The sequence below is a fragment of the Phascolarctos cinereus genome, unplaced genomic scaffold, assembly GCF_003287225.1.
Source record: "Phascolarctos cinereus isolate Bilbo 61053 unplaced genomic scaffold, phaCin_HiC Scaffold_1;HRSCAF=81, whole genome shotgun sequence".
NCBI classification, from domain to species: Eukaryota; Metazoa; Chordata; class Mammalia; order Diprotodontia; family Phascolarctidae; genus Phascolarctos; species Phascolarctos cinereus.
In genome coordinates, this window is record NW_027555514.1 from 245,945,176 (window position 1) to 245,969,440 (window position 24,265).

General features: G+C 35.5%; 1 protein-coding gene across 5 annotated transcripts in view; it reads left to right on the top strand.

Annotated features, from left to right (window-relative positions):
• The window catches only part of SYT1 (synaptotagmin 1), a 724,221-nt gene that overhangs the window by 129,039 nt on the left and 570,917 nt on the right, over positions 1–24,265 (top strand). The window lies entirely within an intron of this gene.

Genomic DNA, 24,265 nt, shown 5'->3' on the forward strand with positions numbered 1-24,265 from the left:
ATCAGTCAGACATTTACTAAACACTATGTGCCATATTGGGGTTACCAAGAAAGACAACATAGACCCTGACTTTAAAGAAGTCATATTCAGGTGGGGAAGGTAATATAGAAATATGCAAATAACTGTACTATAAGCAGTTTATATATGCAGTGCACAGCTAGGTCACAATTAGTACAAACAAATCCCGTGGAGTAATGGAAACTCAAACTGCATATTTTCATTGGGGTAGAACCAAGAGCCATATTTTACATAGTTATAACTGAATAGTGTGAATTTAAATGAATGTGTACACTTCAGGGGATTTATCATTCGCACTAATTGTGACCTAGTGGTATATAGTTATATACTGTGCCGAAGGAAGGAATTAGCATGGGGAAGGGAGGCGTAGATACTGGGAAGAGCTTCTTGAGGATGATTGCATTTAAGCTAAGTTTTGAAAGAAGCCAAGGACGGAAAATAAATACAAAGTCATTTTAGAGGGGAGAGTATCAGTATAATGTAGTGTCTTAATAGCTATATACAGAAGAAGGAATAGGGTAAAGGGAGTAAACTTAGGACTTCATGCATCCAGGGAGTTCCTGGACAAGGAAATTCCCTTGAGCAGCAGAGATCAGTACTTTCTTTGCTACTTAAAAGTCTTACAAAATCGGGGCAGCTAGGTGGCACAGTGGATAGAGCACTGGCCCTGGATTCAGGAGGACCTGAGTTCAAATGCGGCCTCAGACATGTAACACTTACTAGCTGTGTGACCCTGGGCAAGTCACTTAACCCTACTGCCTAGCCAAAAAAAAAAAAAAGTCTTACAAAATCCTTAGAATACTGGGAACCTACGTAGCTTGTCCAGAGTCCTAGAGCTAGTCTTTTGCTAGTGGTGGGACTTGAACCCAGGCCTTTCTTGGCTTCAAAGCCTACCTCTTCCAAACTATATCATTTGCCCTCAACATGAGAGGGTACCAAGATTTAGTGTATCCACAATGTGATTTTTATCTACATAGGACTGATGATTCTTAACATGCAGAGCTTCAGAGTTATTTTTCATGTTCAAGAATGTTCATTGTATGAGGGGTAGAGGAAGCAGGTAGGGAATCAGTGATCCTTACTGTGAGACATGACATTGAGATTTTATTAAAACATCCTGTGGATGGGTTAGTAAATAAACATTTATGTATTAAGTGCTTACTATGTGCCAGGCACTGTGTTTAAGTGCTGGGAATACAAAAAGAGGTAAAGGTTAGTACCCACTGTCAAGTAGCTCACATTGTTATGGGGGAGATAACAACAATAACTATATGCAAACAGCCTTTATACATAGTAAGTTGGAAGAGAAAGAAGGCACTAGAATTAAGGAAGATAAATGATAAATTTCTGTATATATACATATACGTAGCTGCATATACATATATGTGTATATAAGTATGTATGTATGTGGCTGAGCTGGCCTCAGACTAGAGAAATGGGAAGCCAGGACAATGTGAAACATGGATGAGCTTACTATAAGCATAGTGTGTATGTGCAATAAAATTGCTGTAAAGTTACCATCTGCCTAAGAGTTATAATTGTGAATAATATACCCATTATCAATAGACTCTATGCTAATGCCATAATAATTTTTGGAAAGGAAATGAGCTATCCTGACAAATGATATGTCCATGGGCTTGATATCTGAAATGGAGCAGCCACTAAACAATGATTTTAACAAAATTTGGGCACACAAGCCATACAAGCTAAATACTTAGAATAACCCCATGGTCAGAATCTTATGGGGGAAAAAATTAAGCCATAGACAGTTGGTGACAGGAGAGTGAAGTTGGAAGAAAGCATCATATAGGTTATTAAATGTTTCACTAGGCCCTAAGTCTAGCTATCATTAGGACTAACATACTTTCTTTTGAGCAGCTAAGTGGTGCCCAGAGTGCTGGGCCTGGAGTCAGGAAGACTTATCTTCCTGAGTTCAAATCTGGCCTCAGACACTCAAATAATTGTGTGATCTTGAGCAAATCACTTTACTCTGTTTGCTTCAGTGTCTTTATCTGTAAAAGGAGCTGGAGACGAAACTGGCAAATCATTCCATTATCTTTGCCAAGAAAATCCCAGATGGAGTCACAAAGAGTCAGACGTGACTGAACAACAACTGAACAATTGACATGTGCCCGGCACTCCAGAATGCTAGGGAGCTCTCTGTTAAGGTCAACTAGGTGGCAAAGTGGATTGACCTCTAGTCCTGGAGTCAGAAAGATCTGAGTTCAGATGTGACCTCAGACACTTACTAGCTGTGTGACCTTGCGCAAGTCACTTAACCCTCTTTGCCTCAATTTCCCCATCTGTAAGATGATCTGGAAAAGGAAATGGCAAACCACTTCAGTATCTTTGCCAAGAAAACCCCAAATGGCATCACAAAGAGTTGGACATAATTGAATGAAGGTTCTTTGAAAGTTCTCTATCAGAGATTATTTTTCATAGTGATGCATTAGACTATGAGTTCCTTGAGAGAAGATACTGGTGGTTTTTTTTTTTTAGTTTCTTTGTATTTTTAGTGCTTCGAACAGTACCTGGCATGTAATAGATACTTAATAAATGCTTGGTGACTTAGTAACTGATTTGAACTCCATGGAACTGTTACTTATGTTCCAGAAGCCATTCATTTTTTTGAGAACAAATTGTATTTCATGCGTAATTATATGCAGATGAACTCCTCAACTACTTGGCAGATTAAAACACTCAAGAGATTTCAATTCTTGGGTAACTTATAGACAATAAACCAGGTCTGAAAATATACTTATTTGAGTTGCCTCAATTTGAGGCCTTAGAGAAATGCATTAATCTACGATTTATTATTAACAAAGGTGAAATGTGTAATTAGACATTTTAAATTGCATGTCATCTGCACCCACAGTGTTGACATATGCTGTGGTTTTTTCCCCCCTTGGTGCAGTGCTATATAAGAATTCACTCAATATAACCGGAAGTCATTAGATTCACAAAAGTAAGCTTGCCAGAAATTACAGCTTGAGCCTTCGTTCAGATAGCTTTTTGGGACCTATACCCATACTTCTTTAGTATGCAAATGATAAATCTTACTCTCAAAAAAAATTTCGCTGGTCCCTATTTCTACTATAATTATATCTTGGGCATGTTTTCCCCCTGAAAATTCTCCAGTAAGCATCTCCCCATCAGCATACTGGAACCTCCCTTTTGTTCTTTTAGCACCTCAGGGAGTCCATGTGCCACGCAGACGATCCATCTGTTGTCCCTTTCCCACTACAGGACCATCACATCGCTTTTTCAAGTTATAGCTTTTGTTCATCATTCCCTTTTCTTCAATAAGCCACTGTTGGTAAAAAAATAAAATAAAATAAAATAAAATGCAGCAGTCATATTCATCATGTATCTTTTTATATTAATGTTTTTTAAAAAAATAAAAAATTCTTTCCCTTTAATTAATTTTAGAACCACAAATATATATTATCACTCGTGATTACATTTTTTCCTTTTCTCCTCAATTCTTATCCATCACTAATGCTTTTCAGAATATACACAGTAATGGAAGTACCTTTCCAAATGAATAACGTAATAAAGGCAGCACATGTTTTTTCATCTGTTTTATTTTTTATGGTTGGAATAATTTCTTTGTATTGATAAGGATTTCATTGGTATGGCTTTTGGAATTTCTCAGGCTTCACACAATTAGTACATGATACTTAGTAGAGTTGTTGAGATTTTATATAGGATATCTTTCATGACACTGGAAACTAGCAGAAGTAAGATCAAGTTATTAACTTTAATAACTTATTTAAGGCCTTGTTTGATGTCATTTCTCAGCAGATTAAAAAAATTACCTTCATTGTTATATCTGTAAGAGTTTTATATTATACATGTAAGAGATACTTTGTCTAATGAAGGACTTCAAAGACATAGGTAGAAAACATTCCATGTTCTCTGATGGTTAGATGTTTTTTAGAGTTTTTTCGAATCCAGTTTGAATAACTTTTTATATATATTTTACTATTTCAATTACCTTCCAATATTTTTATAGAGCTCCTGTGGCCTTATTGGTATGAGTACTACTTCTCGTGATTTAGATTGCAAAACATCCATGCTGGGATACTCTTATCTATGTCTTCCCAGAAGTTGGCCATAGCAGGTCCACTTAACATGTTAGAGCCCTTCACATTCTTCTAACATGGCAAAGGAGAACAATCAGCCATCATTTTGTTCATCCCTCTGACTATAAGGCTGGCTCATTTTTGTTTTCCAGTCACATAATAATCTGATCACATCCTTTACTTTACGATAATGCCACTTTTGATTATTTTCCTTACCTTGTTTGACACTGCTATGTTTATTATTGAAAACTGCTTTTCACAAATTTTCATTGATTGGGTTGATTTTTGTATGTGATTTTTGGAAATGAATTCTCTAACAGTAAATGAATACCTAGTAATGAATTATCTATACCTGGACAATACAAACATTAAAGTCTGAACATCCACTTCTAACAGAAAATGCTGCTAAGCTAGTGAAGCAATGGCAACCATTTATCAAGATTCTGCATTCTATTTTTGGCTATATTATCATCCCTAGCATTGTGTGAAAAGGAAGTGATGATGGAAATTTTATTTTAGTGTGAACCACAGTTTTCAAGGGAGCTAATTAAAATCTTTATCTGAACCTTATCTAGGAGAAAACCCAGTGAATGTGTATGATAATTTTTCCCCTTTGGGGTTTACTTTTCAATGTACAATTTCACTTTTTTTCCTTCTTTCTGACATCAAACACTGAAGCTTTTACCAAGGAAAATGCAATGGAGATACCAAGGAATTTTAATTATCTACATCATGTAAGATAAGGTGGGAAAATCTCATCTTTGACAGCCTTGCTGTTAATTGAGTGATTATCTTAAATATCGCCTAGTGTAGTGTGCAGTGTATCAATATATCTACTGTGGAATATGAATTACTAGCAGGCTTATTGTTAGAGACCGAGAAAAGAATTTACTTATCAATTATGGAACACAAATTTATGTGGTTCTACAATAGATGTAAGGTGGCAGTACACCAGTTGGACATAAAAAGGGAGCAAATATTTATGTTGGCACTATAAAATGCTGACTGGTCATTTTGGTTTATTTTAGTATTTTCAAACCAAACATTCATAGTGATGAAAGAAAAAAAAAAAAAGGAAACCACAGTAAACTGACTTCTCCCTTACAGTTTATTAGCCCTATATATTATATTTCTTGATCCAACCTCCCCCCCAAAAAAACCCCCAAAACTCCCAAACCCTTTGTGTTTTGTTTCTTTCTGCACTAGAGTATTTTCCTAGCAGATTGATCATATTTCCTGAAGCCTCTCATAAATCCAAGGTCAAACTTATAGTTTAAGCTGGAGACTTTTCTTTGACAGCAAATAAATTAGTTGATTGCTGCAGAATTGGGTTGGGAGAGAAGTCAGAGTTCATGCTTATGGACAGAACTTGCCGTGATATCAGGAAATAAGGCAAAAATGAATGCATGACTGTGGTAAACCAGTGTTTTGCTTTGGGTGGGTGCTTCTCATTGCTTTTTGTATCCTTTGTAGAGCCCTCTAACATTAATGGGATATCTAAGAAATGAAGTTCCTTTGCTAATTTTTTCTTCTTAATGGGATAATAAAACTGTTAATTATAATATAGGGCAATTTTGAGACTATAGAATTTTGCTTGTGTACCGTCTTTTTATATATGAGATGTTTTCCATTGTCTTCCATATCCATTTCTTAAAAGGAAATCTTATGGCTATTATCTAGATAAACGTGCACATTTCAAGGAGAAAGAATGTTTTAATAAATTAATGACTTCCCAAATCAATTGAGAATGGGCTTGATGCTTTAATTAATACTCACTGGAGGTCACCGGATGAATTTAGGGCAAACATTACTTCCAAGAATTATAGCATGCTGATTCAATAGGATCATAGAATTAGAATTAGAAGGAACCACCAATGGCATTTAGTCTAACCACCTCATTTTATAAACAGGGTGATAGAAGCCCAGAGTAGTTAAGTGACTTACCTTAACTCAGACAGGCAGTACATAGCAAAGATAGTATTTGAACCCATACACCCAATCTACAAAAACATTGACTTATCCATTACATCACAATGCCTTTATGAAAAGAAAAGGAATAAAATACCATGGACAGATTAATAAATTGACAGACAGATAGATAAATAGTAGATATTGTAAGCATATAAGCAATCTAAGAGAAAAAATTAATGACAGTCATCAGTTAATCAAGTGGTTTGTAGAAGCTTTTCTTTATTATTTTAGTGATAAAATTAAATGGAATAGTATGTGAAAGTAATAAATCCTGTTAACATTATGGCTGTTTAAGTTTCCGCCCCTCCATGATTAACATTTTTAAAAATAATAATAACTAGCATTTATATAGCACTTACTCTATGCCAGCCACTATGGTAAGTACTTTGCAATTATTATCTCATTATCCCCATTTTACAGCTGAGGAAATTGAGACAAATATATGTCAAGTGACTTGCCCAGAGCCACATAGCTAGTAGGTGTCTGAGTCTGGAACTGACCTCAGGTTTTCCTAACTCCAAGCCCAGTGTTCTGTCAACCACACTACCTAGATTCTCCTTCTTTATTTTTTTTTTAATTACTCAAGGAAAAAGAAGTCTTTTTAAAAAAAAAAAATTTCAAGCCTAGAGGGCAGGTAGGTGGTATAGTGGATAGAGAACCAGCCCTTGAGTCAGGAGGACTTGAGTTCAAATCTGATCTCAGACACACAACACTCATTAGCTGTGTGACTCTGGACAAGTCACTTAACTCCAATTGTCACACACACACACACACACACACACACACACACACACACATATCAAGCCTAGTTTTTGTGTCAGTAATCTGGATTTTTTAAAAATACCATTATCAGATTAACTCATTCACACAACAGCATAAATCCTATGTGAACTCTCTAGTAGATATATATTATATATATATATATATATATATAATATATATATATATATATTCATTTCAAGGACCAGCTGCCCCCATTCAAAGATATGTTGAGAACATTATGCTCAATAAAGGTATTGGTGTCACTGATATGAAAATATGTTTTACATGATTGTACACATATAACCTATATCAAATTGCTTACCATCTTAGGAGGGGGAAGGTGAGGGAGGGAGAAATTTGTAACTCAAATTTTTTTTAAATATGTTAAAAATTGTTTTTACATATAACGGGTAAAAATAAAATGTCATTTAAAAAATTAAGATATTATTGGCAAGCAATCCAGTAGCTTGTGTGGGTAGAGAGCTACAAGACCATTCAGAAAAGACTTCAAGTAGCTGCCCCCATTCAAAGATATGTTGAGAACATTATGCTCAATAAAGGTATTGGTGTCACTGATATGAAAATATGTTTTACATGATTGTACACATATAACCTATATCAAATTGCTTACCATCTTAGGAGGGGGAAGGTGAGGGAGGGAGAAATTTGTAACTCAAATTTTTTTTAAATATGTTAAAAATTGTTTTTACATATAACGGGTAAAAATAAAATGTCATTTAAAAAATTAAGATATTATTGGCAAGCAATCCAGTAGCTTGTGTGGGTAGAGAGCTACAAGACCATTCAGAAAAGACTTCAAGTTAGGTACATCTCAGATCTGTGGTGATTGAAAGCTATTGCACATAACTGTATAATATTGATGTTCTGTGACACATTTCAAATAAAGCTTCAAATTTCTAGTGATCCAAGCATCTAACTCGCTAGAACTACTGATGATTGACAGCCTCATCAGCAATCATTTCTGAAAGGTAAAAGAATAAATGAGAATAAAACTAACTCTATCTTTTCATTTCCCAAGGCAGGCACAACTGGTTGGATTTGGAGTCCCATTAACCACAAATTGCTATCAGTATTTTAACCTTGTATTCTTAAATAAGATGAAACTATCTACCAACATTGATGGAGACCTAAATATAAGCCTTCTATAAGACTTCAGTGAATGGGTTGAGAAATGCCAGAACTCTGTAGATTTACTTGACACTTTCTATTTTCTACATAAAGCTGTGTGCTTTGCCCATATTAGGGCATTAATTAGCATACGTTGAATGAGGGTCAAATGGACTTCTTGTTTATGGGCATAATCGTTTGTAGTGGAGAGAGCATTGGCTCTGCATTCAGAAGATCTAAGCTCAGATTCCACCTCCAGACTCAAAACCACCTTTGTGACTTTGGGCAAATCCCCTAACCTCCCTGGCTCTTAGTTTCTTCTATAAACAGGGGGGATTATCCTTCTCCTATTCTCGGAGAATAATTCAACTTAATTTGAAAGTTGGAAGGGACTTAAGTGGCCATCTAGTGCAACTCATATACAAAAGAAATCCCCACTATAACACACTGAGAATTGGTTATTTTTTTTAGTCTCTGATTGAAGATCTTCAAGGAGACCCCGCCTCTTGAGGCAACTCCTTCTGATTTGGGAGGAATCTAATCATTAAGATCTTTTTCTTGACATCAAGCTTAATTTGGTCTCTTTGCGACTTCTACCCATTGTCCATGCTGCTTCTCCCTGGGGCCATACAGAATGAATCTAATTTCTCATTCATCCAACAGCCCTTCAAATTCTCAAAGACAGCTGTCATGTCATCCCTTACTCTTCTTTCTCCAAAATAAGCACGTTCATTTCACATACACACATACACACACACACACATATGTATGTATATATACACATGTATATATGTATGTATGTATATGTGTGTATATGTATATATACACATACATATACATATATACACGTGTGTGTGTATATATGTATGTATATGTGTGTATATGTATATATACACATACATATACATATATACACGTGTGTGTGTATACACACACACACACATACACACACACACACACACACACACATACGTTTGAACTCAAGACCATTCACTATCTTCGTTACCTTCCTCTGGACATTCTCCTTCTTACCATTGTCCATCTTAAACTGTGTCAGTCAGATCCATACACAGTATTTGCAATGAGGTCTGACAAGAACAAGGAACACACATACTATTACATCCCTATCTGTGGAAGTTATTTCTCACCTAAGGCAGACCAAGATGACAGTAGCTTACCTGGCTGCCACGTTAGACTACTGACTCATATTGACCCTATGGCTAATGAGATCACTTCTACCTTGAACTCTATCATCCAATGATACTTTTCAGCCAGGCTTTCCTATCTTTTTTGAAAAGGGCCTTTGTAAATAATCTTTTGTCATCTATCACACTAGTGTGGCATACCTTGTTCCAAATTACAATTGGTCCATCATTCAAAGCACAACTGAAAACCTATTTTGGCCCTAAGGCCTGTTCCAACTAGAAAAAAAAATAATAAATATTAACGCCAGATCTGTGATTTATGGGTAAAAGTACAACAGAGTGAACACTGTAATCTTTGAGTGTGCCCCTGGGTTATTGCAGCAGAGGATTGAAGAGCCTGCTCTAGAAAGTGCTCTTTAGTGAAAACTGGGCAAGGATGGAGAATAGATGGGTAAACCCTTTTCTGCTTGGCATATGGGAAGGAAGTAACTGCTGTCTTTTGGAGTTATGGCATATTGGATTATGAATAGATAGATGTGTGTGCCCAGACAGAGAAGTCAGAATACCTGAAGGACATTTGGTTTTTTTTCTTTTTTGTGTGTTGAAATGTAAATGGTTTCAAAAAAGTTTTACAGTGAGTGAGTTGTGTTAGTGTTCTCTGAGAGTATAAATTCTCCAAGCAGACACTGAAATTGGGTCTGCTGAATCAGAGATAACCAGCTTCTATGACTATCTAGATCTATATTGATATTGATATGTTATTTATTTATATGTCTATATAGTATATAACATACATAGTATGTTTATAAATATGTGTGCACATATATGCATGCATGAATACATATATATTTTTCCAAAAACCTTTGATTTCAATGGTATAGGGATCTTCTGATGCTGAAACACTCTTTACCAATGCACACTGTTTATTTTTCTGTACTTAACAGTTATCAAGATTTGCCTGAAACACTAAGAGGTTAAGTGGAGAGACTTGCTTATGAGTATTTAACTTTCAGTGGTAAGACAAGTGGTCAGAGATTGAACTTAGATTTTCCTAATGTTCACAACCAGCCCCTGAACCATTCTGCTACTTTGCCGCTCATAAAAAGTATAATAAGGGTAAATTTTTTTAAAAAAGATTTTATTTATCACACAAATAAATGTCATAGAAGACATACAAAAAAGGGGAATTCAGCAATACATGCTTATATTGCCTGAAAAATCTTGCAACCTCAGCATTCAGATGGATCTGCAGTCTCATGAGTTTGGAAGTTACTTCCAAATAGTATTTCTATGAATCCTGGAGGATATAGAGCAGAGAGAAAGGTAGCATTGAAGCTATGAAGAGTTGGGTTCCAGTTCATCTTTTGACAAATAATAGTTATGTGACCCTGGGCAAGCCAGTCGCTCACTGCTTTAGGAAGCTTTGCAAGATGTGGAGATAATCAGGGCATTGTATCTCAAAGTGCTAAGAGTAAAAGGGCCCTGATAGAAGAGGACTTAAGAGTAGGAACACCTGAGTTTAGCACCAGTTTGTCCAAATAAGTTTTAAAAAAAACTATCAGAAAGAATACCCACTGTACCTGAGGTGAGCCTTTCCCCTTTCTTTTCTTTCTGCCCCTTTAGCAGAGTTCACTGTGTCTCTAGGTCTCTATTCCATTCCCACACCAACCCATTTCCTAACTGAATTAATCTTTAAAAGTTGGGTTAAGGGCAGATTTCATGGAGAAATCCCTAAGAGCATTTTGTGAAACTTGCCCTGTATTTGAAAAACATTACTCATTATAGTTCTGGATTTGTCCATCTGTTTCTTCCTTCAGCAAATCTCTCATCTGACAAATTCTTGACAGTTGCCTTCTACGCCTTTTGAAAGGATTGCCTAATTTCATGTTTTACTAGAACTGGATATCTTGAGAGTTCTTGGAATTTTCACCCTTGCTTAGTCTCATTTTCAGTGAGCTATTGTAAGATATATATATGCATACGTGTATGTGTATACATGCATGTATATAAACACAATACATATGCACATAAATGCAGAGACATATATAAATGCAAATACCCATATACTATACTTGCATGTATACATATGCAAATACAATGCATATATATGCAATGTGTATGTATAGCTATGTAAACAGATACACATTTTACCATATATGTCTAATGTGTATTGCAAAAAGATAAACCTTTCTAGTTATTGATATTTTTTGTTTTGTTTTTTCCTAATCCCCTTCCAGAAAGCCATCTCTTTTAACTAGCAATGTTTTTTAGAAAAGAAAAAGAGTAAGAAGTAGAGGAGGGGAGTGGGAATTATTAAAAATAATCAATACATCCCCCAAAATCTGACCTTATCTGCAATTTTACACACTTGTGTAATCCTTATATCTGCAAAGGGATAGATAGAGGGAGCTGTTTCTCATTTTTTAAAGTCAAACTTGCTCTGTTTAATTTTACATCATTCATTATTTCTATTGTTTTATGGTTGTTGATTTTTCTTTTTCCATTTTTGTAGTCATTGTGCATATTATTTTCTTGGCCCTATTCATGTTCGTGGCAGACTTTTAAGATTTTTAACTATAGTGACAAATGTTATAACTTAACTTGCCTTTTAAAAAAATCTGTATGTTAATGACAGAAATTCTATTGCATTAACTACAAAGTTAAATCCAAAGCCTATAGAATGGGAAAAAGGACTAAGTGTAAAGGATAGTCTTTGCAAGTTATGTGACATATAAATGTTTATGTTCTTAATATTTTAATTTACAACTATCTTCACTCAAAAAAAAAAGGCTACAAACCTGTGAAGAAGAGGAGTGGCTAGCTTTTTGTTCAAACCTGGGGAAATGAGCAAAGTACTAAATCACCTGGCAGGAATATTCTTTTTCTTTCTGAATAAATATGTAGAAGTTTCATACGTTCTGTAACTTTTAATTTTGTAAGCAGTGGTGTTGAAATACTTTAGCATATTTAGTTAGGTGTTTTTTAAGATAATAATATCACTAAAATGAATGGTAATAGGAAAACTCAATCTCATAACACAGGTGGGTTTCCTAATGCTGTTGAATGTTCTTTAACCTTTCTTGGCCTATTCTGTCAGCATCATCCTATAAAATTCATTACCATCTGCTTCCATGCAATTCTGCTATGATAAGTGGGGGAGGGGGGCAGCCATATTGTTAGGCTGGGATTTCTCAATAGCAATATACAAAGGGCTGGGTGGATGTGACAGCATCTTGTGAAAGATACCTGAAAACTAACCCATCACATTTCCATTCATCATCTAATGAAGATGGTCAAAGCTAGATATTAGGGCATACCAACAGATTTCCAAGCCTAGATTCAAAGACTTTCTTCCCTTGCAAATGATGCAGTTATACCTAAATTCAGACTACTAGAAAAGCTGGAGATGCTTTGATGTCTTTTAGAAGGGTAAGAGTTTTTTCAATGTTGGTCCTTGATCAGCTGAGCTGCGTGAAATGATTCCATTTCTAAGGAATGTGCTTCTAAAGATTTCAAGCTGTAGGCAGGAGACAAAGGAGTGGAACTCGTGATTCTTGAAATGAAAACAAAACCTAGATTGGGAAAGGATAACAGGCGAAAAATGATTTTAAATGTTATATACATTTCAAATAGAACCAAGGATCTTAGAGACTATCTCACTATTTTACCTTACCAGATTACTTTAAGAGAATGTTCATTATTTTAATGGAAGTTTCCAGTTCAAAGCTGAGATTTCTAGATGCTTTGGTGAGAGTTGCATAGCATCAAAAAGGAAATGAATAGGAGATGGTGAGAAAGCAATAAATTATTAGTTCTTCATTTTTTTGCTTCTTATTACAGCCCCAGTGCTTGGCACCATGCCTGGCACATCATGGTAAGCACTTATCAAAAGCTTTTAATTGGCTGAAATTCAACATTGCTCAAATTTATTCTCTTTGAACATTCTGCAGATTTACTTATCTTTTGAGCTTCAGATTGTGAATTCTTGCCTATTTAGGTACCTGACTGATAAAGGTCTAGCCCTGGAAGAGACTTCAGAAGTCAATATACATAATGCTTTAATTTGGAAAGTCTTTTTAAAAGCTATTCTAATCACTTCCCATTGTTCATATGCATTTTATGATATGGGAACATGGTAAGTGATCACTGTTTGTTGAATGAATGAATTTTAGGACATGAAAAATATCATCAACTCTAAGTTCAGTTTCCCATTTAGTCACTGGACCATTTTTTCCCTTTATCTTTGAAGGCTAACATTTCACAGTAGAGCATTAAAATTTAACTCATTCAGAGTATTGAAGCAGCTAGATCGTGTAGTGGATAAAGTGCTGTACTTGGAGTCAGAAGACCTGAGTTCAAATCTCCTGCTTCATGTAGTAGTTGTATAACCCTCTACATGTCCCTTAACCTCTCTCCATCTTAATTTACCTATCTGTAAAATGAAGGTTATAATAACACCTACATTACAGGTTATTGTAAGAATTAAGAGATAATATATGTAGACCAGTTTGCCAACATTACATTTATGTTCATGTAAATTTTGTAAATGCTATTATTATTTTCACACCAAGCTTTGTTGTTGTTTTTTATTGTTATTTTTCAGTCATATCTGACTCTTCATGACCCCATTTGAGGTTTTCTTGGCAAACCGGAGTGGTTTGCCATTTCCTTTTCCAGCTCATTTTACAGATAAGAGACTGAGGCAAACAGGGTTAAGTGACTTGCTCAGGGTCACACAGCTAGTAGGTGTCCAAAGCCAGAGTTGAACTCACAAAGACAAGTCTTCCTGACTCCTGGCCTGGTGCTCTATCCACCATGCCATCTAGCTGCCCTTCAATCCAAGTGGAATGGTTTAAATTTTAACACTATTTTTGATCACTATTCATGCTAGAGAACAAATGGGAGTAATGATAGAGTATGTTAGTTAGCTTTAGCACACATTAAATCTAGCTATATATTTGTCACCCTATCCTCTTTGAAAATGAAAAGATTAGCTAAATTCTCTTTGGGGAGAATTGCCTTTTGAGTCATACTCAATTTCCATCCAGTTCAAGAGTCTATCTCTACAGCAGAAGCAAACTTAGAGACCAATCATACATTTATTTATCTCACCTATTTTTAAGCTACTTATATTGTCATGGCTACCATTTCTTGGGGATAACACATTCATTATATGGTAAAAAAAATCTTTTATAAAGTAAGGTGTACATTTTATTTGTCCAAAATTTTTATTCAGAAAATGTTTAGCATTCCAGGATTCCATGAGCAAATCCTTATTTGTCCTATCTATAATCTTCATGAAGTTACAAATGTTTTTAATCATCTTCTCTCCTTTCTTTTTGACTTTCCAGACCCAAGAAGTCTATACTATTTTCTTGTAAATTAGCTTATTTCCTTAATTTTAAATATACCATAATCTATGAGGTAAGAATGCATATTTGATCCCCCAAAAGGTCAGCAAACTTTGTTAATAAATGATCTCATATTTACCTAACACTTTCACATTTAAAAGTGCCTTGCTCACAACACCACTCTAGCATCTTTGCCAAATTAAGTCACAAAGAGTGAGACATGACTAAAAAAACGACTCAACAGCAACAAAACTCACGATAACCCTAGGAAGCAGATATTGCAAAAATTTTGATCTCTACTGATGAGAAAACTGAGGCTTAGTTAAATGCAGTGACTTGCTCAGGTTTATAAAATAACTATATGTCAGAGCCTAGATTTGAGCCTGGGTCCCAGTAAACGTTTATGAAGTGCCTGCTGTGTGCCATTGTGTTAAGTGCTGAGGATACAAAAAGAAACAAAAGTCTCTGCCCTCAAGGGGCTTAAAATCTCATAGGGGAAACAACTAGCAAACAAATATGTACAAACCAGACTGTGTAACATTTGTGTAACAGCAAGGAGGCTAACATCACCCAAACAGCGTGTGGCAGAGAGTAGGATGTATTAAGACTGGAAAGGTAGGAGAGGGACTATACATAAATATACGTGTGTGTGTGTGTGTAAGTGTGTACATAGACACATATACACATATATATATACATATATATATGTATATATATATATGTATATATATGTATATATATATATATATATATATATATATATATATAAAGAGAGAATTAGGAGCAACATTATAAGCGAAGCTTTGAAAGTCTTAAGAATTCTCATCAATGCAAGTATAATTACATGATTCTAGAGGACCAATGATGACTCATGATAGATTCTTCTGTGGAGATGATGGACTGAGGGTTCAGACCGAGACATATATTGTTTACCTATGGCCAATATATGAGTTTATTTTGCTTAACTATGCACGTTTGTCATAAGGGTTTTGTTATCATTTCCTTCCCTCCTCACTCAGTGGGAGGTAAGAGCAAGATAAATTAAATCCTTGTTAATTGAAAGAAAAAAAAAACTTGGAAAAAAGAGAGAAAAAAATAATTTAGCCAGATTGGTCCTGAGATGATAAATATATAGTCCATCATTGACCTCATATTCACAATTTTTATATATTGATAGAACCTGCTGAAGTTTGTGCTCTGTCGGCTTAGCCAACAGAGAATTTGGGGTCATTACCATACCACAGTCAGACATCCATCACAGTAGAACTTTAGTCGAAGAAACCAATTACCCTCATTGGAAAATTGGCTTGAACTGCATGCATAACTGGGTCTTCATCGATATTGTCATCTTTGCAAATGCAGAGCAAATACGTATTTTCCTAGGCCTAGTTTGGATAGATTCTTCAAAAAAAAAAGCAAATTCTATTTAAAGGTAGTGTTTCCCATAATAAAATATATGTCTAGAAGGAACTATGAGGCCAATCCATCAGGAGGCAGGAGCAACAATTATTTAAATGTACCAAACAGTGTCATATGTCTTTTCGATTTCTACAGCTCTCTAGTGAAGGAAAATGCACAACCTCTCTCGATAATTTCTTCCTCTCTTTAGCTTTCAGTTGGAAAAGCTTCCTATTTGGTCCAAGTCCAATTTGGCTTTCTTTTTGTAATTTAATATTCATGTAGCTGAGTTAAAAGGTGATTGTTAGGTATTTATTATTGTTGTTGTTGTTTGTCCTTCATTCTCTAAAGGGAGCATGACATCTGGAAATGATGCCATGACTTGCAAGTGAATTGGATTTAAGTGAAGGAGGGCTGTGCAAATCACCAGCCTCACTTTCTTTTCTGGAGCCATCTGGGTCTGGCGACAAGATATAGATCAGAATGACTGGAGATGGCCCCTGTTAGGAATGTACGAGAAAGAATGAGTGAGTTGACTATAATAGCTTTGTTCTTCACACCTGCAGTTATAGATAAAACAAATGGGAAAAGGTCATGATTCCTTATCTGAAAGGATTTTGTAGGCTGTGGAACTAATACCTGAAAACCAACTCCATGAAAAAAAAAAAAGGGATATCTGGTGACTATTATCCTAAAGTAGGATAATACAGAAGGCATGATTTTAAATGCATTCTGCTCTGAATATTGAAAAAATGAAACTATTCTTATGACCTTTAATATCAAAAAGAGACCTTTAGGATGAGAGTCTAACTTCATGCCAGTAGACCTCTAACTGGCAGGTTGTACCACACTGAAAGACTTTGAGTATGGTAGTTGCAACAAATGTGTCTAATATTATAACAGTCTACTTAAACATGGAGAGACTTAATACCAAGAAACTAAATCTTAGCTGATGAATTCCTTTGTCTGGGCAACCTCTCAAACAACCACCAAAAATGGAATTTATATTTGTGACCCTTTTCTGCTTCTTCAGTTAAGAATGACAGGCTAGTAGGAACAGGGACAAGATGTGCTACAATTCACATAAGTTTTAGACTCTCTTTAAATACTAAGCTAGTTGGTGGTTATATGTGAGGTTATTAAGAGTTGGCATACCTTTGGACAAAATCATATTAACATTAATATTCTCATTAGTCTATACCCTGGCTCTCCCTCTTATAATATGTGACCTTGGTCAGACCCTCTATTTCTATGGGCGTCAGTTTATTTATCTGTAAGATGAATGAATTGGCCCAGAATATGCTTTAAAAACAACAGCATTTATAAAGTACTTTAGCATCTGCAAAGTGCTTTACATAAGCTATCTCATTTGGTCTTTGCAAAAATCCTTTGAGGTAGAGGTTGTTATTATCCCCATTTTACAGATGTGGAAACTGAGATTTACAGCAATTAAGTGACTCTCTGTGGTCACACAGCTAGTTATATTCAAGGATTAAATCTATAATTTAGACCAGTAAGTGATCTTAGAGATTGCCTAGCCTAACCCCCTCATTCAACAGGTAGAGAAACCAAGAAAGACTTGTAGAGATGTTTTTTTACCAAAGGTCTTTTTCATTACACAAATAGGCATAAAGAAACTTTCATATTAATGATGTTTGTCAATTGGCCAAAACATGTACAAAACTATACTGAAGTGAAAGGAACATAGGTCTCTGAAATATATCAGGATAGAAATTATTTGGCTATCACTATACCATCACAGTGCTAGGTAGCATAATGGATAGAGTGCCGGGCCTGAAGTGAGGATATCTTCCTGAGTTCAAATCCAGCCTCAGAGAATTAGTAGCTTTGTGACTCTGTTTGCTTCAGTTTCCTCATCTGTAAAATGAGCTGCAGAAGGAAATGGCAAATTGGTATCTGCCAAGAAAACCCCAAATGGGGTCACAGAGAGTCAGACACGACTTAAAAATCAGTTTGACAACAAACAGCATCCCATCACTGCTATAAGAAACATGTAGTTGGACTTCCACTGGCCCCTTGTCTTCTGCCTTGCAGTCCAAGGAGAATAGGTTACTCTTCGAGAATACTGTGAGCTTTTCAGAAGATATATGTCAAACACTTCTGTCACATCCGTTATGTCAGAGAAGCCCACATAAAACACATTGACAAGCTAAGACACGTATCTATTTGTTTATGGTACCTGCTTAGGGGGTAGTCCGCCTAGGCTTGCTGTCTGAATAGACACATGATTCAAACACTCAGGAGTGGGATTTTCTTCCCTTCAATACCATTTTGTTATATATTTATATAAATGTCTTGTTCCTTTTACGCCTTGCTTTTCCCGTGTATAAAATAACATATGTATAAAACTTGTCATTTAATTTTAGTCAATTATTAAAATTATGCTATTAAAGTATCTTGTTAATAGAATTATTAAAATCATAATTTAGTCACAAATTTTAAAATTATGAATTATTAAAATCACAATTTAGTAATTTAGTCATAATTAAGCTATTCAATCCAAATTATTTCAGTTTAACAGCAGTTTATTAAATGCCTACTGTATGTTAGTTACTTGACTAGGTACTGGGAAAATAGAGTCAAAAATTACATTACTGACTGACCTCAAGAAGCTTATATTTTCCTGACAGGGAAATAACACCAATGGGAAACAAAAAACATGAAATATGTGCTAAGTAAATAAAATGTAATTTTGCTGGAAGAGTGAGGAGTGCAACAACTGGGGGGAATAAAGGAAAGGTTTAATTTAGGAGGTAGCACTTTAATGAATTTTAAATGAATGCTTAAAGGACTTTTTTTTTTGCCAGCTGCAGCACTTAGAGAATATTTAATATGCATCCAAATAGTACATATGGTTTAGTTTTGATGTAACTAACTATTAAAATGGAAAGAAATTAGCTTTTTAAATGTGTAATTATTGTTATTTTCCATAATTATTTATTTATAGAGGTTAGTTCCTAGCATTTTATTTACTGAGCTTCTGTAATTCAATTTGATCCACAGTGAATCAGTTTGAATTTGGAAGCATCTATAGTCTCTGGTGATGTTATAGGACAGAGATATTTTTTGGTCTTCATCTTTATTTTCTTCCTGTCGCCCATATCCCTTCCCCAGCTATCCCCCCAAGCCTATTTGCTTACTTCCCACTTTTTCCCCAAGAGTGATGCCTCTGTCAGGAATGTCCACAGAAGATTACTGAGTAGAGAGGACAACAGTCTAGGTGAACTGCAAGATACCTTCCAACTCTAAGATTCTCAGAATCTCATGCTTCACATGCCGTGGGACCTTAGAGAGACTTATATGCTGACAGAAAACGAGGATGGCTATATAGAGGTGGCATCTAGGGAGGGCTTTTTAAAATCATAATGATTGTAATAGGCAGGAAGAAGACCAGGAATTATAGACAGGAGGCACAACAGGAGAGTGGTCAAGAAGAATAAGATCAATGGGTGAAGAGAATAGGAAGGCTAGAGCTCTGATAGGGCCATGGAGTATTGGGAAGCCTGAATTGATAGATCAAGCCATCATTCAATCAACAAGCATTTATTTGCACACCTGCTATGTTCCTTGTTCTATTCTAGGTGCCTTATATAAATACAAATAATGAAATAATACATCCTATCAAAGCTCTTGCATTCTAGTGAGGAAGATAAAAGGTCTATAAGTAAATACATGTAACAGGTGGGTAATATAGAAAGAATAAATATAAAGAGAATAAATACAAATACTAACAATGTGGTTAACTACAAGGTAGTTAGAGAGGGCCCTAGCAATGGATAGGTGAAAGGGTGGATCAGAAAATGCTCTGTGTAGAAGAGCATAGGTGATGCTGCTTAAATTGGGTCAAGGCTTTGAACTCCACCTAGAGGAATTTAGGTATAACCATAAAGAATATTAGAGGTTTCTTGAAAATGAATATTTAAGGAGTAATTATCACACAATACTTGGCTAAGAGGCCATTTTAATAATTTAAATATGAAATGTCAAGAACTGGGTTCTAATACTGACTGATACTACCTCTTACTAGCTGTTTGACTTTGGATAAGTCATTTGAAACCTCTAGGCCTCTGTTTCCCTATTTGAACAATGAAAACATCAGACTATGTGGTCTCTGAGTCTCCCTCCATCCCCAAAGTTTAATTGAGCTATTTAATTGAGCTATAAACAAGCATTTGAAGTCTTTGTTCACCCTACCAGTACTTTTCAATTGTTATTAATATCATTTATTGTATAATTATTATAATACATTGTAATTATTATATGATGGTTTATATAATTATAATTTTATATTTGTATTATCATCATATAATTATTATCACTTTCTATGTTTTTGTTGTTATTTTGAAACTGGGTTTTTGCATTCTGCCCAAGTTAGAAGCACAATGCTAATTAATGTCCTCAATGCTAATGCTGATCAGCATGGAAGTTTTAACCTGCTGTTTTTATGACTTGAACTGGTTTTGCTCCTTGGGAATCCTCATGGCCCCTCCACTGGTGGGAGCCACACTTAATGAGGACACCCAGTTGGCTCTAGCTCTACTACAATTCAGAGCTCCTGAATTCTAGAGATTTACCAGCCCCAGAATCCTCAGTAGAAGTGACTTTAGATATGTGCCACCATATGCAGCTCCACTAATTGTTAAACATTCTTCACATTCTAGTTCTTCTTCTCATTCTCATTCTCTTTCTCCCTCCCCCTCTTCCCCAAACTCTTACTCTATCTCTTCCTGCTTCCCCTGCCTCCTCCTTTTTCCTCTCCTTCCTTCTCTTCTTCTTCCTTCTCCTCTCCCTCCTCCACCTCTTCTACTATTCCCTTCCATTCTTCTCTCACCATTTCACATTTATAAAATGCTTTGAGTTAAAGAGGCAGCTTGATATAGTAGATAAAGAGATGACCAATAAAGAAAGACCTACTTTCAATCATACCTCAGCCACACCAGTGTGGAATACTGGCAAGTGAGTTAGCCTCAATGCCCTCAGCGACTCTCTAAAGATCATAATTTACAGAGGAGGAGGAACCATCCTACATTGGTACAGGGAATTTCCCCACCTTGGACTTCCCTATGACAATGAAATCACAGGTCCAGCCTCGACCCCTATTGAAGTGTTAAAAAGGCCTTTCCTCACAATAACACTTTAAGGTAAAGAGTAAGAGTATGATCACTGCATAATGAATGCAAAAATTAAAGCTCAGTCAGCAAGATTGCATGGCTTGCTCTTAGTCACAAGGCAAGTAATTGTCAGAGATGAGACTTAAACCTAGATCCTCTGATTCTAAGTGCAGTGGGTAAATCAAGGCCCTATCAAGAGGTCAAATTTCTTCTGTGTGACAGGCAGGGATACCCATCACTCTATTCTTAGCACAGCTTAGAACTAACACTCATTGAACAAAATTTCTTTCACTGACTCTTGAGTGGGATTAATATTAAAATAAGGTTCTATGAGGACCATAGGATGACAGAGTAAAGCTGGAAATCAGCTTAGGGGTCTCTGATACAGTGTCATTATTTTATAGATGAGGAAACCAAAGTACCGAAGGCTTAAGCCACTTTCCTAGGGTCACATAATGACTAAATTTTCTGAAATAGAATTAGAGCCAGGGCCTTCTGATGTAATCCAAATGCCTTATCTACTATGTCATGCTGTTTTCTGCTCTATGACCACTAATGGGGGTTTATGCATAGAGATCCAAATTTCACCCTGATTATGGAAAGCAGAAATTCCATATGTTTGCCTTTTCATATGAAAATTTTTTAAAACTATTATTATAACATTAATCAACACTAGAGATAGTGTTCTATAGGGGAAGGCAAGATAGTGTCGGATAGACAGTAATGTATTAGTAAATATTTAACCTCTGACTCCCCCTACCTCCATCCCCCACCAAAAAAAAAAAAAGAAACATACAGGACACTTTATCACTTTCTTAATCTAAACAATCAACAGTACAATAACTCAAGCCCTGATTTGTATCATTCCTGATATAAATGCTCAGATTAAAAATTTAAAAATTGGCCTCGAAGAGCTGGTTGGACCAGCACATCTCTGAGTATAGAAATCAGGAGACTTGAAGACAGGAGACATGAGCATAAACCCCAGCTCCATCTTTTATTAGTCAGAGTATCTTAAATAAAAATCACTTAACTATTCTGAGTCTGGCCCCATTTTTTTAAAATAAGGATAATACTTATAAAACCCATCTCACAGAGATTTGTTTTATAAATAAGTTGTCATTGTAAAACAGATTATATATTTGCTATATTCATATGTAGATATTAACATATTCTTGAAAAACAAATAATATGAAATTAAATATTAATATAAAGCAAGAATGATAAGAAATGACCTCTAGACATAAATTAAGTGCTCAGTTCATGCTATATTTAGTAAGTTATTTCTAGATTTTCAAACTTACTTAGTAATCCCCACTGATGCTAAGAATCAGGAGCCCTGTGTAACCTTGGAGAAACTGCCTAACCATTCGGGACTAATAATTGTATTAATCTATACTATGAGGCAGTTGGACTAAATAATTCCTGTGACCACCTTCTATGATAATTACTTATATAATTACATATATTTTCATTATATTATTGACCTAGAGCTAGAAGTGGCCTCAGACATTTGTTCACATCCCTCGGTTTATAGATGAGGAAATTGAGGCACAGAGAGTTTGTCACTTGCCCTAAGTCACAGAAATAGTAAACATTAGAAGTATAATAATAAAGGTGCTGAAAATGAAAAAAAAGTGTTAGAAATGGTTCCAAAAATGTTAATTCACTTAAAAAGTAGAGTTAAATAAACTCATAGCCCTCCTTCTTTATCCCAAGCCCCTCCAATCCTCACTACTTTCTTTCAATTCTTGAAAATGCTTCACAGACTCATCCACAGTTATATAAATACCAGCCATTATTATTCACTTGGATTCCCACTAGGCGCCTTGAGTGAACATGCACTCCAGTAATCCTTTTCTCTAATTCTTCACTTTGAAAATGGACATTAATTAGCCTTTCTTCTCATAGTAATTAGCTGGTGCTTAGCTGGCAATGTGATCATTTATAAAATCAGCTACCTAGATCATAAACCATCATAATCTCTATTTTCTTCTGATATCTTTGTGTCAAACAGCCTTCACAGACAAATACACTGCAGGGGAACTGCTGAATAGCATTGATAAAAAGGGTTTTTCCTCGCTGTATATTGCTTGTCCAGACCTGGACCAAAAGAAAAGTAAAAACAAAAATAACCTCTCAACAATAGCAAACTATAAACAACAACCGTTTGAGCCAAGCAACCTATATGACTGCTTTACGCCTTTCATGTAGGGTTAGGTGTACCTTCCAACCGAAAGTGAATTTTAAAATGCTATTTTTTTAGCATAGAATATTCATAAAATTAAGAGTTGAAACATACTTTAGTTGTCATCTGGCCCATTTAATAGATGAGGAAACTAAGGTTCCAAAAAGTTGTCAAATAATTAACAGACCTGGGTAAGGTCTTTGCTTCCAAATCTAGCGTTCTTTCTATTATATGATATCCCATGGTCTTATTGTACTATCTCATTACAATATGAAGGTCATTCTGAGTTCTCAAAGGATGGTAGGTCCTAAAAATCTGGATTTTTAGGCAGTCATGGTTTATTATCTAAAACAGTAGTCTGTCTCTCCTTCCCTTCCTCCCTTCTTCCCTACTTTTCTTCCTTCCTTTTTCTTGCAGTGGCCAGAGCACTGGGCCTGGAATCAGAAAGACCCCGAGTTCTAATCCCATCTCAGGTGCTTAGTAACTGTTTGACCTTGAGGTTAAGTAATTAAGTGTCTAAGTATGTGTCCTCAGTTGTAAAATGAGGGTAATAATAGCCCCTACCTTCCAGAGATGTTGTAGGGATCAAATGAAACAATGTTTTTTAAGTGCTTAGTACAATATTTGACACATGGTAGGTACTTAATAAAAGCTTGTGCAGATACCTGCTTGGTTTTAGACCTCTTACAGCATAGAACTCTTAAATCTACCAGTCTCTGCCTCCCCAACATCAGGGACCACAGACATGTACTATCTCATCTGCCAAATGAGTTATCAGATTATCAGACATGGTGGTTGATTATTTTGATACTTATTTTAATGAATATAAGGAATAACAACTGTTCTATTCTCTGTGGGTAGACAAAGACAATTCAGAAGAGGGGATGATGATTAGATATGGACCTTGTGTTAGAGCCACAGGATTACGTATATGTTTTCATCATTAATTCTGCAACATTTAGCAGATTTCTTGAATCCAGGACTTTCTCCATTTTTGAAAAGACAACATGCTTTTTTCCACTGGGTTTTAACATATTTATTTAATGATAAAGTGTCTTAATATCCTCATCTGTTCATTTCTATAGTA